This window comes from Ovis canadensis, chromosome 5 (genome assembly GCF_042477335.2).
Source record: "Ovis canadensis isolate MfBH-ARS-UI-01 breed Bighorn chromosome 5, ARS-UI_OviCan_v2, whole genome shotgun sequence".
In the NCBI taxonomy this organism is placed as follows: domain Eukaryota; kingdom Metazoa; phylum Chordata; class Mammalia; order Artiodactyla; family Bovidae; genus Ovis; species Ovis canadensis.
Genome location: NC_091249.1, coordinates 88,633,728 through 88,651,458, shown reverse-complemented (window position 1 = coordinate 88,651,458; position 17,731 = coordinate 88,633,728).

Sequence of the window (17,731 nt, the reverse complement as noted above, 5' to 3'; positions counted from 1 at the left end):
CTTTTTATTATAAAAAATTAGAAAGTTGGACATAACCCTCCTGTACTAGTGGGAGTATAACATGACATCATTATGAAGAGCAATACATCCCAGATTTTGTTAAACTGAGTATTTTTATATTTGCTATATAATCCTAAATTTTCACTTCCATATCAAACAGAAGTTTTATCATGTGTCTGTAAGGGGATGTAAATAAGGTTCTTATTTGAAGTACTGTTTGTGGTAATAAGGAATTGGAAAAAAGCTAGGTGTCCAATTTAGGAGAAGGACCCTATAGTGATACTATACAGCACTATGAAGAAAAGTACAAAAAGTTGTACCAATGTTTTCTTAGGTCAGTCTTCCAAGGCAATAGAAATAAAAACAAAAATAAACACATAAGCCCTAATTAAACTTACAAGCTTTTGCTTGTAAGGAAACCATAAAAAAAAAAAAAAAAGACAACCTACAGATTCAGAGAACATATTTGCAAATGACACAACCAACAAGGAATTAATCCCCAAAATACACAAACAATTCATATAACAGAACAACAAAAAAAGCAAACAATTCAATTGAAAAATAAGCAGAAGATCTAAATAGACATTTCCTCAAAGAAGACATGCATGCAGATGGCCAGTGGGTGCAAGAAAAAATGCTCAACATCATTAATTATTACGGAAAGGCAAATCAAAACTACAATGTTACTACCTCATACCAGTCAGAATGTCCATCATTAAAAAGTCTACAAATAACAAACACTGGAAAAGATGTGGAGAAAAGGGAATCCTCCTACATTCAACTAAAAATACACTTATCATGTGATCCAACAATCCCACTCCTGGGCATATATCCAAACAAAACTTCAAAAGCTACCTGCACCCCTATAGTGCCACTATATACAATAGGTAAGACACTAAAGCAACCAAAATATCCATCAACAGATGAATGGATAAAGATGTGATACATATATAGGACAGAATACTACTTATCCATAAAAAAGAACAAAATAATGCAATTTGCAGCAATAAATTAATAGATGGAACTAGAGATTATCATACTAAGTGAACTAAGTCAGAAAAAAATGAATACCATATGATATCACTTATATTTGGAATCTAAAATAGGGCATAAATGAATCTATCTATGAAACAGAAACAGACTCACTGACATAGAGATCAGATTTCTGGTTGTTGTGTGGGAGGGAGTAGGGAAAGGGATGGACTGGAAATTTGGGGTTGATGGATGCAAACTATTACATTTAGAATGGATAAGCAACAAGGTCCTATAGCATAGGGTACTACATCCAATCTTCTGGGATAAACCATAATGGAAAAGTATATTTAAAAAAGAATTATATAATGTATGCATGAAACTGAGTCACTTTGCTATACAGTAAAGACTGGCACAATACTGTAAGTCAACTGTATTCCAATCAATTAATCAATATATCCACATAAAGACACAGATATATGTTAGCAATATAGAGCTTAAAAAACAAACAAGCAGCAGAAGATGTATACAATGGGCCACTCCTGCAAAATAAGAACACATTGTACATAAGTAGGGGGTGATGAGCTTTGGAAACGGGGACCAAGACAAAGAAATGAAGGAAGGGAGGGGAGAAAGGAAAAAGGAAAAAAGCATCAATAGGAGAAAGCTGATCTTCCAAGTTTCTTCAAGTTACTACTGATAAATATCAACTCTCTTTAAAGTAAGACACCAAAATTCAGACACATAGTGTAACTTTCAAAGTATCCAATATCCATTCAAAAGTGGGCATTATGAGGTGAGAATTATGTTACCAAAACCAGATAAGTAATTACAAGAAAAGAAAATTGAAAAAAAAAAATAAAAAAAATTTAAAAAAAAGAAAATTGAGATAAACATCACCCATAAGTATAAATACAAAGGATTCTTATGCAAATATTAAATGTATTGAATCCAGCTATATAAAAATCATAATAAATCATATGCAATTGAGATTCATCTCAGGAAGGCAAAGCTGGCTTAATCTTTGAGAATCAATAATGATGCTTTCCTTCAAAGACTGGGAGAAAAATACAAGATCAACTGTCACCACTTCTGCTAAGCATTATGCTGGAGTTCTTAACATGTGCAATGAGGCAATTAAAAAAACATATACAGATATACAAATTTGAAAGGGAGTAGTGTATTTGCCTTAATTCCCAAAAAGGATGGTTATGTACCTAGATAACCGTAACGATTCTAGAGCAAAATGCATACCTACTAAAAGTCTTATACGTGAATATACAAGCAGTTTTATTCATAACTTCAAAAACTGGGAATAACCAAAATATAGAATAATCTATAGTACATTTATACAATAGAATACTCTATAATACAAGAAAGAAAAAGATTACCGATATATTCGACAACATAGATGAATCTCAGAAACTTCAGGTTGAGTGTAAGAGGTCTGATACAAAGAGTCCATAGATCTATTTAGGTGGAAATCCTCAACCGTAGAAACTAATTTATAGTGGCATAAAGTAGATAAATGGCGATCTGGGTCTGAGGGTGGTGGTGAGATTGATGTTAAAGAGAGAGAATATTTTGAGGTAGTGGATGGATATGCTCTATATTTTTATTTTGGTTGTGTTTACATTGAATTATGCAATGAAAACTGGGTATATTTTAAACTGTAGTTAATAATGTGTGTGTGTGTGTGAGTCACTCAGTCATGTCTGACTCTTTGTGACCCCATGAACTATAGCCACCAGGGCTTCCCTGGTGGCTCAGATGGTAAAGAATCCGCCTGCAATGCAGGAGACCCAGGTTTGATCCCTGGGGCAGGAAGATCCCTTGGCAGGAATACTGGTAGAAGTAAATGGCTACCAGTATTCTTGCCTGGAGAATTCCATAGACAGAGGAGCTTGTTGGGCTACAGTCCATGGGATCACAAAGAGTTGGACACGATTGAGCAACTAACACTTGTTAATAATAATCCTATTAAATTACACAAAAAGAACAAATGTATGGATTGCAAGTGAACGTGAAAGTGAAGTCACTCAGTCGTGTCCGACTCTTTGCAACCCCATGGACTGTAGCCTACCAGGCTCCTCGGTCCATGGGATTTTCCAGGCATGAATACTGGAGTGGGTTGCCATTTCCTTCTCCAGCAGATGGAACCTGGGTCTCCTGCATTGTAGGCAGACGCTTTACTGTCTGAGCTACCAGGGAAGCTTCGAAAGAATATGCAAAATGATTAACAAGTAATTCATTTTCTGTTATTTAATTATTTAAATTATTTAAGTAATTATTTAAATAATCATTTAAATTATTTTAATAATTATTCTTTTCTCTGCAGTTAGATTTAATTATAAGGCTAAAGGTTTTTTTGGTTTTTTTTTAATCCTATTAAAAGACTTGCCTACTGGGAAATTAATGAAGCCAAGTTAATATATGATCCAATAAGAACATAGTTTCTAAAAAGAAATGAATATACTTTGATTTAGCCTTAGTTTCTAACAAGACTATTAAACTTTAGTAATATTTCTCTTGAAAACATACTTGATTCGACCTTTTCTTTCACCTTACACATTCTCTATCATCTAAAATTTTCAAAATTATCAGCTTCTTTCCATGCCTATCTTTAGTAAACTTTAAAACTGTTTACTGTCTTTAGCCTTATCAAATCTCTACCTCTTTCTCCATACTGGAATCACAGTGTCCTCTCTGAATCACAGATCTCAGGAGTTGGAAATTATTCATGGGTCACCATTCTACGGTTTGGAGAAGGGAACGGCAACCCACTCCAGTATCCTTGCCTAGAGAATCCCATGGACAGAGGAGCCTGGCAGACTACTGTCCATGGGATCGCAAAGAGTCGGACACCACTGAGCGATAACACTACCACTACCCAGAATTCTAAGGCTCAAGTTTCATCAGATCCTCATGACTTTGTTCAGCCTCGCTTCCTATCTACCTGCCTACTGAACTTCCTACCTCTCTATTCTGTGTCTAACATCCTGTACATTTTACTGCTGTCCGATTTCCACCGTCTCACAAGTCGCAATTTATAGTTTATACTTTACCTAGATTCAACTGCTGTGTACTATTTCTTAGTACGTGCTGTTTGTCCTCCTGAACCACTTCGTTTTTCTCTTTCTTTTTCTCTCCTTCTCCTGCCTAATTTCTATTGAGCATGAAAGATTCATCCCAGTAATGATCTTTTCTTGGAAGACTTCCCTGAAAAGATGGAATTTGAGACTCCTTTCACCAAACCATGTATATTATCAACCATAGCACTTAGTTCACCAGATTTCACTGCTTTTTTTTATCTTTTGCCTACCTGATATTTTTGAGAAACTCCTGAAATCAAAAGTGACTTTCTTCCTTGGGTTAAACCTAATTATAGTTCTTTAAAAAAAAAAAATTGAGGTATAATTGACGTATATTATTAGTTTCAGGTGTAGAAGGTAAACACAGCATTTGTATATATTGTGAAATTATCACCACAATAAATCTAGCCCATATTCATCACTGCACATAGTTAACAAAATTCTATTTTCTTATGATGATAACTTTTAAGATGTACTCTCTTAGCAACTTTTAAATATGGAATACAGCATGTAGTCACCATGCTATACTTTACATGCCCCCGACTTACCTATTTGATAGCTGAAAATGCATAGGCTTTGACCCCTTTTGCCCATTTACCCATCTCCCACTGCTCCCACTGTCATCCAGCAGTCTGTCCTCTAACTCCCAGTTATCTTTTGTAAGATTCATGCTCTAGCTTTTGGACAAACAAATAGGTTTCTTTCACAGAAAGACGGGGCAGGGATTTTCAATCAGCTATACGGGCATTGCCGTAGAGGTGGTAGTCTTTTTAGCACTGTCTCTCCAATTATTACAGGGGCCTGCGGGTCCCAGGAACTGCCACCCTCACCTGAGCGAAGTGATCAAGAGGCATCCGCTGAGTGGCAGCCGCAAACTGTAGCTCACCAAGCTCCTTGTCCAGGCGATTTCTCAGGCAGGAGTACTGGAATGGGTTGCCATTTCCTCCCCCAGGTGTTCTTCCCTATCCAGGGTTTGAACCCTCATCACTTGAGTCTCCTGGTATTGGCAAGTGGATCTTTACCACAAGCGACACCTGGGAGTCCCGCAGAGACTCAGATACTAAAAATTAAAACCTGGGCACCAGCTGCATGTAAAAAAATCCTTTCAGAGACACTGGTGCTCTAGAGCATAGCAGAATGAGAATGCAGACATAATACTCACCAGGATGGGGAAAAGGTAAAAAAAAAAAACCGCTGCAGTTTAAATAAAAGGGGGCTGGGATTCCAGTGGTTGGCGCACAGCGGAGGAGGCGAAGGCAGTGCTGCGACCCCAACCCCAGAGGGCGCCCAGCCACCTCAAATACGGGTCAGACCAAGCCTGCGGCTCAGGCTGACGCTCCAAGGTGAGCAAGTGAGTGCCTTCCACGGGACGCCTGGGTGCTTCTCCCCCCAGCCTCTTCCATACTGGGCCCTGGGGCAGGTGAGTCCGAGCTGCCAGCTCTTTTCTCAGATCTCTAATATAGCCTGTGTGTCTCATGGTCGTAAACGTCTGGTGTTTTCAAAACTAGTTATTTCCCGGGCTCAGCTCTCAGGTGCAGGTCCTAAAAGTTTAGGGGCACATGAGGTGGAGCTCAAACCCTTTGCTCCTTGGGGTGAGGCTCTGGGTTTTGGGTTCCTTCCTGACAGAGTCACGGAGCCGGGGTCAAGGTTTGTCGGGAGCTTGTGTTCCAGCTTCTTCTACCTGCTCTGGAGGGGGTCTTCTTTCCTTCACCTGGAGTTTCTGGAGCCAGCTCTTAAGGGTTTTTTATTCTTATTTTTTCAGAGGACATGTTTCACATGTAGCTATACGTTTGGTGTGTCTGTGAGAGGTGAGTCGGGGGTCCCCGTCCTTCGGTTGTCATCTTGGAAAGGACTGTGGTTCTCTATTGGGAGTTGGGAGGTGATGTTCTGGGTCACCAGGAGATGCTGCTGCTGCTGCTAAGTCGCTTCAGTCGTGTCCGACTCTGTGCGACCCCATAGACGGCAGCCCACCAGGCTCCGCCGTCCCTGGGATTCTCCAGGCAAGAACACTAGAATGAGTTGCCATTTCCTTCTCCAATGCATGAAAGTGAAAAGTCAAAGTGAAGTTGCTCAATCGTGTCCGACTCTTCGCGACCCCATGGACTGTAGCCTACCAGGCTCCTCCGTCCATGAGATTTTCCAGGCAAGAGTACTGCAGTGGGGGATGGAGACTCCGCAAATGTTTTTTCTACTGGGGATGCATTTGTTACATACTCCAAATGATCATAAACACTATTGAACTCAATTATCATTTGTTTTACGTCTTATTAGCGAGGAATTTTAAAGGATAAGCAGTTTTAGGCTCCCCACATTGTTTGGAAGGTTTTGGTGTTGAAGGAGAACCAGGTGAGTAACTTATCTCATTTGAGGCAGGTGTGAATGGAGGACAATTTTTAGTAGCAACCTTACAACAGACCAACGGGATAGTTTTTAGATATAAGGAGTTTTAATAGGAACTTTGGTGTACTATATATTTTCTTACAGTCCTTGTTTTGCATCGCAGATGCAATGGGCATGAATTTGGGCAAACTTCGGGAGATGGTGAGGGACTGGGAGGCGGGGTGTGCTGCAGTCCATGGGGTTGTGAAGAGTCCAACGTGACTGGGCTACTTAACAACCACCAACAACTACAATGTCTATTTACTTATGTTGTTTTGTAATGTCTTGGCAAATAGAAGTTACTGTGACTAGCGTAATAACCAAACTTTGATTTTCATCTTTATTTTTGAGTGAAGTGGAAGGTAAAGTCCTTTTTTCTTTGCCAATCTTTGGCAGGCATTTTCTATCCCATAATGAGAAATCTGACCAAGGATTACCCCTACTTCACCTCTCCCAGACTGAGATTTCCTTGCAGGAACTGTACATGCACTTCTTTAGCCAAAATCATAGCATAGAGCTTAATGAGGTAAATGCCTAACAAATATTTCTCGAGTGAATATATTTTCTCTGTGCCCCTGCTGGCATAACTGGTAGATGCCAGAACAACCTTTCAGCTCTCTGACAGTTTTGGTCTTACCTATGCTAAAATGATCTACTCATAGAATGGGTGATTGTATCTTTGGAAAACTGAAGAGTCTGTTCTTTGTCTTGAATTCTTTGTCTTAGCAAGCTTGCCAGGCTATTTTCTATAAAAGACAGTAGCATACAAGTTCTTAAGGAACTGCATTCAGGTGGTACCTGCAACTCAGATACAATTCCTAGTGCATAGTCTCTTCTCAGAGGATTTAAAAAGAAGGCCCTGTAATAAAAGAACACATAACATACGATTGAATAAGATGGTGAAGATGAAAAGGGCAAAGGTTTCAGCTGTTTGTGTTTTTAGCATTGTAAAACTTGCTGCTAATTAAACAAGCCCTATTTGTGTTTTCTAAAACAATCAAGTTGAAAATGTGAGTACTAGAAGCCAATGTGGAACTGGAAGTACCCAAGTATTTTCTATTTCGGGGCTGGTTTGGATCATCTGAGCTCTGAACAATATCTGGGAGATGACCCAAAATTCTGAATTTTTTTGCATAGTCTTTAGTTTAAGAAGTAAGCCAGCTATATATAATACTAGGAAGTCTTCTGGGTGCCAATAGTACTGAAAACACACGGAGTTAATATTCAGAGACTTGTATGACTCAGATTTCCTCTTCAGTGCATACCAGATAATGAATTGATTGGAATTTAAAACTAGTAATAGATTTCTTTTTCTGCTGTGATTTTCTTGTCTTTGGAAAGTGCTTTATTTTGGGTAAAACTGCTTTCTAGGGTGTTGGATGTAGTTATTTGTAATACCTGCACACTTACTCTGGTTGAAAAGTTAGCTCTGTTGCTATTGAATATATAGTCCCTGAAACATATCATGCATCTTTTTCCAGATAATGGCAGAAGTATAAATGGGCTAGGAGGCAACACAAAATCAGAATGAGATCTGGCCAGACCTGGCCTGGGGTGCAATGACTCACTTGACCAGAGCAAAGTAATGTGCAGTGAGAGATACTGCATCAAATTCTGCTCCAGTGGCCATCTCTGTCCCACTCAGGGTGTTCACCTCTGGTATTTATAGTGTGTATATGTGGCCTCTTGAGGATCATCTTTAAGTTCACTTAAAATACTGCAAATATGCAACTTGCTTTGCTATTTTTGTTTTTGAAGAAGACTGTATTTTCTGTGGCTTACTCTCTTTTACTCAATTTGGATCGACTTATTCCTTGTTTATAATGTTCAAAGGGTAAAGTGTTGGGGATAACTATATTTTATGGGGAAGTCCTAAGGCAGTCCTAGACCTAGAGTTGGGGTCTTTGCATTTTTACCTCTAATATTTAATTTGGTGTTAAATGAATGGATAAAAGGAAGATTGAAAAAAATGTGTTCAGGTGAGCCCTGGCTTTATTTTGGGTGGGGCTCCTTTGTGCCAGCAGACTTTGACAATGGTTGATAAAGGTATCTGTCTTCCTATGAACTCTTATCAATTCTTCATCATTACTGGTATCGCAATTAGGAAAAAAAAAATAACAAAACCCTGAGTAGATGTCTGCCAACCCAGGTTTCAAGTTCGTTTCTCTCTGTAGCAGTGAGCAGGGCTTCTCTTCCTGTCAATCACCTTTTGTAACCTGAAGAAAAGAGAAAGTTACTGACTGACACCAAGGAGAATTTCTTTACATTCCATTCTCGGTATCCAAGGGGCTCTGGGATTTGAGACTATCAAATTAGTGTCAATTTGAAACATTTCTGAGAGAAGGAGGAAAAAAATTGGAGATTACCTGAATTCGTCTATGTGGCCCATTGCTAACATCCAATCATAGGGGCTGTCAGTCACAGAGAAGGGCATTATATTTCAATGACTGGGTATCTCTTTAATTATAGAAATGAATAATCCAGCTCTCTTCTTAACAGCTGCAGCCCATGAAATGAAAGGTTTGAACCTGAAGGATCAACACAAACAGAAAATGCAACAATTTCTATTCCTAGTTTCTTTCCTATTGTCTGAACACAATATTTCCTTACTGACAGAGGAAATGAATGAGGTCTGAAAACACTTTTCTAGGCTTCAGTGGCATTTAATGGCATTCCCTTCACCTTCTCAGGCTTTGTGGTTGTGAACAGCATCAGAAATTGATGATTGTTTCTTTAAAGATGTATAACGTTTTTAAAAAATCTTACCAAAATGTAAAAAAGGGAATAACTTTTTAGGTTTTTGAGCTTTCACAGAAGTGGCACACATTGTGATAATAATATTCACTTTGAATTTAAAAATTTATTTTTATCTCTTTATTGATCATTTAAAAAATTATTTTGGGATAATTTTGGATAGACATATACCAAGAATATTAAGTCAAATAAGTTGATTTTTATACTTTGTAAAACTTTAGATTCTCTCATAGTATAAACTACTTAGTTAATTCAGTGCTTGGCACTTACAAATTTAATGAATTGATAGCAATCATTACTGTTACTGTCATGGTGACTTTTCTACTATTATAGCATTTGTTCAGTCAGTAATACATTGAGCACTTACTATGCAACACAATGAAAAATGCAAAGGTCAGTTATGCTCAGATACTGACTGTGCTTGAAGAAAGTAATGCTAATAATGGAAATTTTTTTAAAAAGTAATGACTGTAGTGAGAGAGGCATAAATAAAGTGCTTTGGCAGTTCAGAAGCATGAGACACAAATGCCTGCAGACAAAATCAGGTCAGGCTTCTGTTCAAAGTGGCGTTTATGCTTGCTGTTGGGAATAGGTACAACTCAGTTCAGTCGCTCAGTCTGAAGAAGGAATTCATAGGGCCTGGACTCCATCATAGGCCTGTTTATGCTGATAATGCTCGGCCACCTTTCTGATGGACTCTGAACTCTGTGTTTAGTGCCTATGAAAACAACAACAGAAGGATAAGACCCCCTCCAGACAGGGGAACCTTGAAGATCCTATCTAGGTTACACATCACCTAAGAGAAAACATACACTAATCACCCCTTCCTCTAGACAGGCCATACATTTTTCTGTATCTATCGGAGTGTAGCATTGGCTTTATTGATTATTGGCTAATTGACTGTTTGAGCACATGAGCACATAGCATGTGAATGATGCGATTATTGGGAGTCCTTGGTTTATGTAAGTCTCAAGAAATTTGGAGTGGTGGGTTCAAACATGTACACATGGGGTATAAAAGATTTTCACAAATGCTGGTCAGGGTCCTTGGCAAGGGGGAGACTCTGCCTTCAGCCCGCCGGTGTAATAAACTGCTCTCCACTATCTGCATTGTCCTTCTGAGTGAGTTTGTTTCCCAGAATACGTGTCTACAACAAGTCGTGTCTGACTCTTTGCAACCCCATGGAATGCAGTATGCCACGCCTCCCTGTCCATCACCAACTTCCAGAGCTTACTCAAACTCATATCCATTGAGTCAGTGATGCCATCCAACCATCTCATCCTGTCATCCCTTTTTCCTCCCATCTTCAATCTTTCCCAGGATCAGGGTCTTTTCCAATGAGTCAACTCTTTGCATCAGGTGGCCAAAAGTATTGGAGTTTCAGCCTCAACAGTCTTTCCAATGAATATTGGGGACTGATTTCCTTTAGGATGGACTGGTTGGATCTCCTTGTAGTCCAAGGGACTCTCAAGAGTCTTCTCCGACACCACAGTTGAAAAGATTCAATTCTCCAGAGCTCAGCTTTGTTTATAGTCCAACTCTCAGATAGATGCATGACTACTGGAAAAAGCATAGCTTTGACTAGACAGAATTTTGTTGGCAAAGTAATGTCTCTGATTTTAATAAGCTGTCTAGGTTGGTCAAAAGTTTTCTTCCAAGGAGCAAGCGTCTTTTAAATTCATGGCTGCAGTCATCATCTTCACTGATTTTGGAGCCTAAAAAAATAAAGCCTGTCATGGTTTCCACTGTTTCCCCATCTATTTGCCGTGAAGTGATGGGTCCCTTGGACTGCAAGGATATCCAACCAGTCCATTCTGAAGGAGATCAATCCTGGGATTTCTTTGGAAGCAATGATGCTAAAGCTGAGGCTCCAGTACTTTGGCCACCTCATGCGAAGAGTTGACTCATTGGAAAAGACTCTGATGCTGGGAGGGATTGGGGGCAGGAGGAGAAGGGGACGACCCAGGATGAGATGGCTGGATGGCATCATGGACTCGATGGACGTGAGTCTGAGTGAACTCCGGGAGATGGTGATGGACAGGGAGGCCTGGAGTGCTGCGATTCATGGGGTCACAAAGAGTCAAACACGACTGAGTGACTGAACTGAACTGATCTGATGAGACTGGATGCCATGATCTTAGTTTTCTGAATGTTGATTTTCAAGCCAACCTTTTTACTCTCATCTTTCACTTTCATCAAGCGGCTGTTTAGTTCCTCTTCACTTTCTGCCATAAGGGTAGTGTCATCTGCATATCTGAGGTTGTTGATATTTCTCCCAGCAATCTTGATTCCAGCTTGTGTTTCTTCCAGTCCAGCATTTCTCATGATGTACTCTGCATATAAGTTAAATAAGCAGAGTGACAGTATACAGCCTTGACATATTCCTTTCTGATATGGAACCAGTCTGTTGTTCCATGTCCAGTTCTAACTGTTGCTTCTTGACCTGCATACAGATTTCTCAGGAGGGAGGTCATGTGGTCTGGTATTCCCATCTCTTTAAAAATTCTCCACAGTCTGCTGTGATCCACACAGTCAAAGGCTTTGGCATAGTCAATAAAGCATAAGTAGATGTTTTTCTGGAACTCTCCTGCTTTTTCAATGATCCAACAGATGTTGACAATTTGATCTCTGGTTCCTCTTGCCTTTTCTAAATCCAGATTGGACATCTGGAATTTCATGGTTCATGTACTGTTGAAGCCTGGCTTGGAGAATTTTGAGCATTACTTTGCTACCATGTGAGATGAGTGCAGTTGTGCGGTAGTTTGAGCATTATTTGACATTGCCTTTCTTTGGGATTGGAATGAGAACTGACCTTTTCTAGTCCTGTGGCCACTGCTGTGTTTTCCAGATTTACTAGCACATTGAGTGCAGCACTTTCACAGCATCATCTTTTAGGATTTGAAATAGCTCAACTTGAATTTGATCACCTCCACTAGCTTTGTTTGTAGTGATGCTTCCTAAGGCTCACTTGACTTTGCATTCCAGGATGTCTGGCTCTAGGTGAGTGATCACACCACTGTGGTTATCTGGGTCATAAGATCTATCTTTTATAGTTCTTCTGTGTATTCTTGCCACTCTTTGTTAATATCTCTGCTTCTGTTAGGCCCATACCATTTCTGCCCTTTATTGTGCCCATCTTTGCATGAAATGTTCCCTTGGTATCTCTAATTTTCTTGAAGAGATCTCTAGTCTTTCCTATTCTATTGTTTTCCTCTATTTCTTTGCATTTATCACTGAGGAAGCCTTTCTTATCTCTCCTTGCTATTCTTTGGAACTCTGCATTTAAATTGGTATATCTTTCCTTTTCTCCTTTGCCTTTCACCACCTCAGACAACCATTTTGCCTTTTTGCGTTTCTTTTTCTTGGCAATTTTCTTGATCACTGCCTCCTACGCAATGTCACAAACCTCCATCCATAGTTCTTCGGGCACTCTGTCTATCAGATCTAATTCCTTGAATCTATTTGTCACTTCCATTGTATAATCATAGGGGATTTAATTTAGGTCATACCTGAATGGTCTAGTGGTTTTTCCTACTTTATTCAATTTAAGTCTGAATTTGGCAATAAGGAGTTCATGATCTGAGCCAAAGTCAGTTCCCAGTCTTGGCTCTTGTTGACCCTTTAGAGCTTCTCCATCTTTGGCTGAAAAGAATATAATCAATCTGATTTTGGTATTGACCATCTGGTGATGTCCATGTGGAGAGTCTTCTCTTGTGTTGTTGGAAGAGGGTGTTTGCTATGACCAGTGTGTCCTCTTGGCAAAACTCTTGTTAGCCTTTGCCCTGATTCATTCTGTATTCCAAGGCCAAATTTGCTTGTCACTCCAGGTATTTCTTGACTTCCTACTTTTGCCTTCCTGTCCTATATAATGAAAAGGACATCTTTTTTGAGTGTTAGTTCTAGAACATCTTGCAGATCTTCATAGAACCATTCAACTTCAGCTTCTTCAGCATTACTGGTCGGGTCATAGACTTGGGTTACTGTGATAATGAATGGTTTGCCTTGGAAACGAACAGAAATCATTCTGTCATTTTTGAGATTGCACCCAAGAACTACATTTCGGACTCTTTTGTTGGCTATGATGGCTACTCCATTTCTTCCAAGGGATTCTTGCCCGCAGTAGTAGATACAATGGTCATCTGAGTTAAATTCACCCATCCCAGTCCATTTATATCACTGATTCCTAAAATTGTTGATGTTCACTCTTGCCATCTCCTGTTTGATTTGCCTTGATTCATGGACCTAACATTCCAGGTTCCTATGCAATATTGTTCTTTATAGCCTCGAACTTTACTTCCATCACCAGTCACATCCACAACTGGGTGTGTTTTTTTGTGCTTTGGCTCCATCCCTTCATTCTTTTTGGAGTTATTTCTCCACTGATCTCCAGTAGCATATTGGGCACCTACCAACCTGGGGAGTTCATCTTTCAGTGTCCTATCTTTTTGCCTTTTCATCAAGTTCATGGAGTTCTCAAGGCAAGAATACTAAAGAGGTTTGCTACACCCTTCTCCAGTGGACCACGTTTTGTCAGATTAAGTATGAGATACAATTCAGTCATGTGTTTAAAAAAAAACAGGGGTGACCATTTTGAGAAGGGAGAATACAAGGGAAAAATTGGTATGATGAAGCAAGCCCAGAATGAGGGGTGTTTGCCAGCAGAGTTTGAGCATGCACCATGAAAAGCTTTGAATATCTGGGTGGGACTTATGTTTCCTTAAGCAAATAAAATTCATGAATAAGGTTTGGGGACAGGTAAAGATTGTGATTAGAAATATTTTAATATTAATTTGATTGCTGTTCTTAGGCTTTTACAGGATTGCAATTTGCTGTCAGCTTTCAGGAATGAAAGTGAAAGTGAAAGTTGCTCAGTCCTATCTGACTCTTTGCAACCCCATGGACTATACAGTCCAGGGAATTCTCTTGGCCAGAATATTGGAATGGGTTTAGTAAATAATAAATATGTTTAATATATTAATAAGTTATTTGTATGATAAACTATATATAATTGTATGTTAGTTTATATAATTAGTGTGTGTACATATATGTATTCTGCAAGGAAGGAGGTTAAATATTCAAACACCTTCCAATAAAGTATAAAAATGGTTTCTTATAAAGCTCAAATTGATGTATATGTACAAATAGAGAATATATGTTTTCGCACTTTTTCAGCTCTAATATTCGTGGCACTTTGTCTATGATGGATCAGGAATCATTTAAATAGTATACCTAAATAAACATCTTTGGGATATATACCAATAAAAACATTTCTATTTAAATACCTTAATCAAAGAATCTCATGAACTTTTCTCTAAGCTTTTGAAAAATCTAACAGAAGTTTAGAAAAAGCATTGTGAGGATTTGTAGTTTGTACTGAGGCACAAAGAAAGCAAATCAAGTGTTAATACTAGTCTGAAGGAAATTCTTATTTCCACTGAAATCTCATTCACACCTCATTAAATTATTTAAATCATACCTATAATGATGAGGAGCTTCAATTTTGAATGTAGGTAGATGCAACTGAGAAGTGGAAAGGATACTAACTTCACATCCTTTCCTACCATTAAAATCCAGGGTATTCTAAGTCCAGTCAGTATTATTATTTCATAATAACGACAGACCTTTTTGGTTAGCAGTGCCTTTTCACACTAATAAACCTGTGTTTTCCTGATGAATCAAGCCTTTTTGTGTTAACAATCAGGGGATAATTTTAGGCTGGTTGACTGCTACTAATTGGGTCAGGTGAGTTTTTAAAAGTCATTTTTAAAAATAGATTGACCAAAGAAGGTGAGGAATATTATTTAGTGCCTATGTACTTTTTTTTTTATCATTGATAATCTTTTTCCTTAGTTAAATAAATGATTGCAAAGAAGGTAAATATTTCATATGTAAATACCTCTCAAACTGGGCACCCTAGGTGATGAGAGAAACATGAAGAAATTACAAAAAAAAAGGTATTTTATTACATTTTAGGCAATTCCTTAACTAACTTGGGAAGTCTTGGTTATGAATATTCATCCTTAAAAAATGAGTTTATTCTCTTTATAGGCATTTTGGATTTATGTCGTCTCTATGTGTAGTTACCTTCCATTAAATGCTGAAATGATAATCTATAAAGTTCCCAGAATTTGAAGGGATTAGGCAGGGACTGTCAATTCAAGCAGAGAATTTGATCTAAATTCTAAAAGATTTAAAGTTGAAAACTGGAAAGCTAATGTTTGCATTATGATACAATTATTTGCTAACATGGAAGATGTATCATTTATAGATTATAATAAATTCCCCCAAATTCCATTAAGGTAGTTAGAACTGAATAGTTTTGTGACCACTTACTTTACACAAAACAAAAAGAAATCAAAGGAAATCATGTACTGATAAACATGTTCTACACTTTTTCTGGCAATATTTTATAGAATTTAGACCTATAAAACTTTTCAAAAAAATTTTAGAACTCTATCAAGTTTAAATATATAAAAATAAGTTATAACATAAATTACTACCTGCTTATTTAAATACATTTTGTTTTGCAAACTGGTCAAAATTTTTAAAAGAGGAAAAATAAAGCATTAATTCCTCCTATGAATACAAAAGTCATTCAGTACAATTTGTTTACAATTTAGATGATGGAAAGAATGTCAATGATTCAATTAACAAATTTTAACAGACCATGATCAGCAGTGGTACTGTGGGCATTTCTAGGCTTAATTTTATGCATAAATGGTTACCCACAAGTTAGGATTTGAGTTGCTCACTAAAAGATCCTCATATCCCCCCAAAATAATTCATACTAACCTGACAGTCTGAAATTCCATTCTGTGAGATTGGCTTTCTCTGCCTCAATTTTCTTAACACGTTTTCTCTATTAAAATGACAGTGTAACCTACAAAGAGTCATAGTAAATGAATTTATGTTAAATTGAGTAAAGTCGCTCAGTTGTGTCTGACTCTTTGCGACCCCGTGTACTGTAGCTCACCAGGCTCCTCCATCCATGGGATTCTCCAGGCAAGAACACTGGAGTGGGTTGCCATTTCCTTCTCCAGGGGATCTTCCCAACCCAGGGATTGAACCCAGGTCTCCCACATTGCAGGCAGATGCTTTAACCTCTGAGCCACCGGGGAAGCCCTTTTATGTGTTAAGAACATATAATAGACTTTGAGGTAAATGGGATTTTCTTTTTTTAAATATAAAAAATGGAATGATTATGGGCCCTACCAGTAAAATCTGGACTATGTCACACAAGACTTAAGTTGATGCGTACTCCTTGGAAGTAAAGTTATGACCAACCTAGATAGCATATTGAAAAGCAGAGACATTACTTTGCCAACAAAGATCCGTCTAGTCAAGGCTATGGTTTTTCCAGTGGTCATGTATGGATGGGAGAGTTGGACTGTGAAGAAGGCTGAGCGCCGAAGGATGTAAGAGGAAGCAAGGAGACCTAGTGGGCCGAAATGATGTTGATTGCATCAGGAGGTAAAATAAACGTCTTTGGAAGCTATTAAAATAATAATGTGTGGCTTACTGGATGTATGACAATAGGGGGTGGCTGTGTGGGAGATCAGCATGATTGCCTTCCCAACCTCAAAGCACTGAAAATCTCTTTCTTAAACACTGTGCTAATCAAATACTATAGGTCAAGGACAGATTGGTTAGGAAAGCTAAGAGTCCTCCATAATATCTGTAAACTTAATATTTTGAGGTAGCAGAGATTTAAATGATGTGGAAATTAAAAATCGTTCTTCAATTTTGAGATATTATCCAAGCCATCTGGAAATATCAGGGGAACTGGCAGAATAGTGTAGTATTAAAGGTTTCCAGCACCATTTGACCTTACACAATTTATTTATACTCTCTGAGCCTTCCTCTCTCCATCTGGAAGGTGAGGATTAAAGCAGTACCCAAACAGGCATTTATTGAGATAAGATACACAGAGCCTGGTACAGAACTCAAATAGTTAACTACTGACTGCTAATTTATTGTTCTTGAAAACAAATGAATGTGAATATACAAATGAATTATGCTAACTCAGAGTAATCAGAACTTGACACAGACTTTGAAAAACTCATTTCATGCTAAAAATTAAGCACTGTTAAATCATCTAATCTACAGTGAAATTCAATAGGAAGACAGTACATGGCAGGTCATTTTCACCTCTGCCCTGAAACACAGCCATGGTGAGTTGGGTCCTTGAATAGAGTTCTTGATTCTCAAAGCCTTATTCCCCGCAGGCTACTAGCAAGTTAGGTGAGCTTTCCTGCCATTTGTTTCATCTATGTTTCCTTTAAACAAGAGGAAAGTTCTATTTGGTTTTAAAGATTGAGACCCAGTAGAATATATGACATGCATGAGAAGTACAGTTTTAATGAACCGATGATTTTGTGTGTTTTATGTGTTTAATAATGGATTTCTTTATTTATTGCCATACACCTCTAATCACTGCAATCCAGTGATGTAAACAAAAATAATTCCTTCAGTTCTGGCCTGTTTTCCCAGTGATAAATCTCCTAGACAAAGCCTTTCATTTTTATTTATACTGT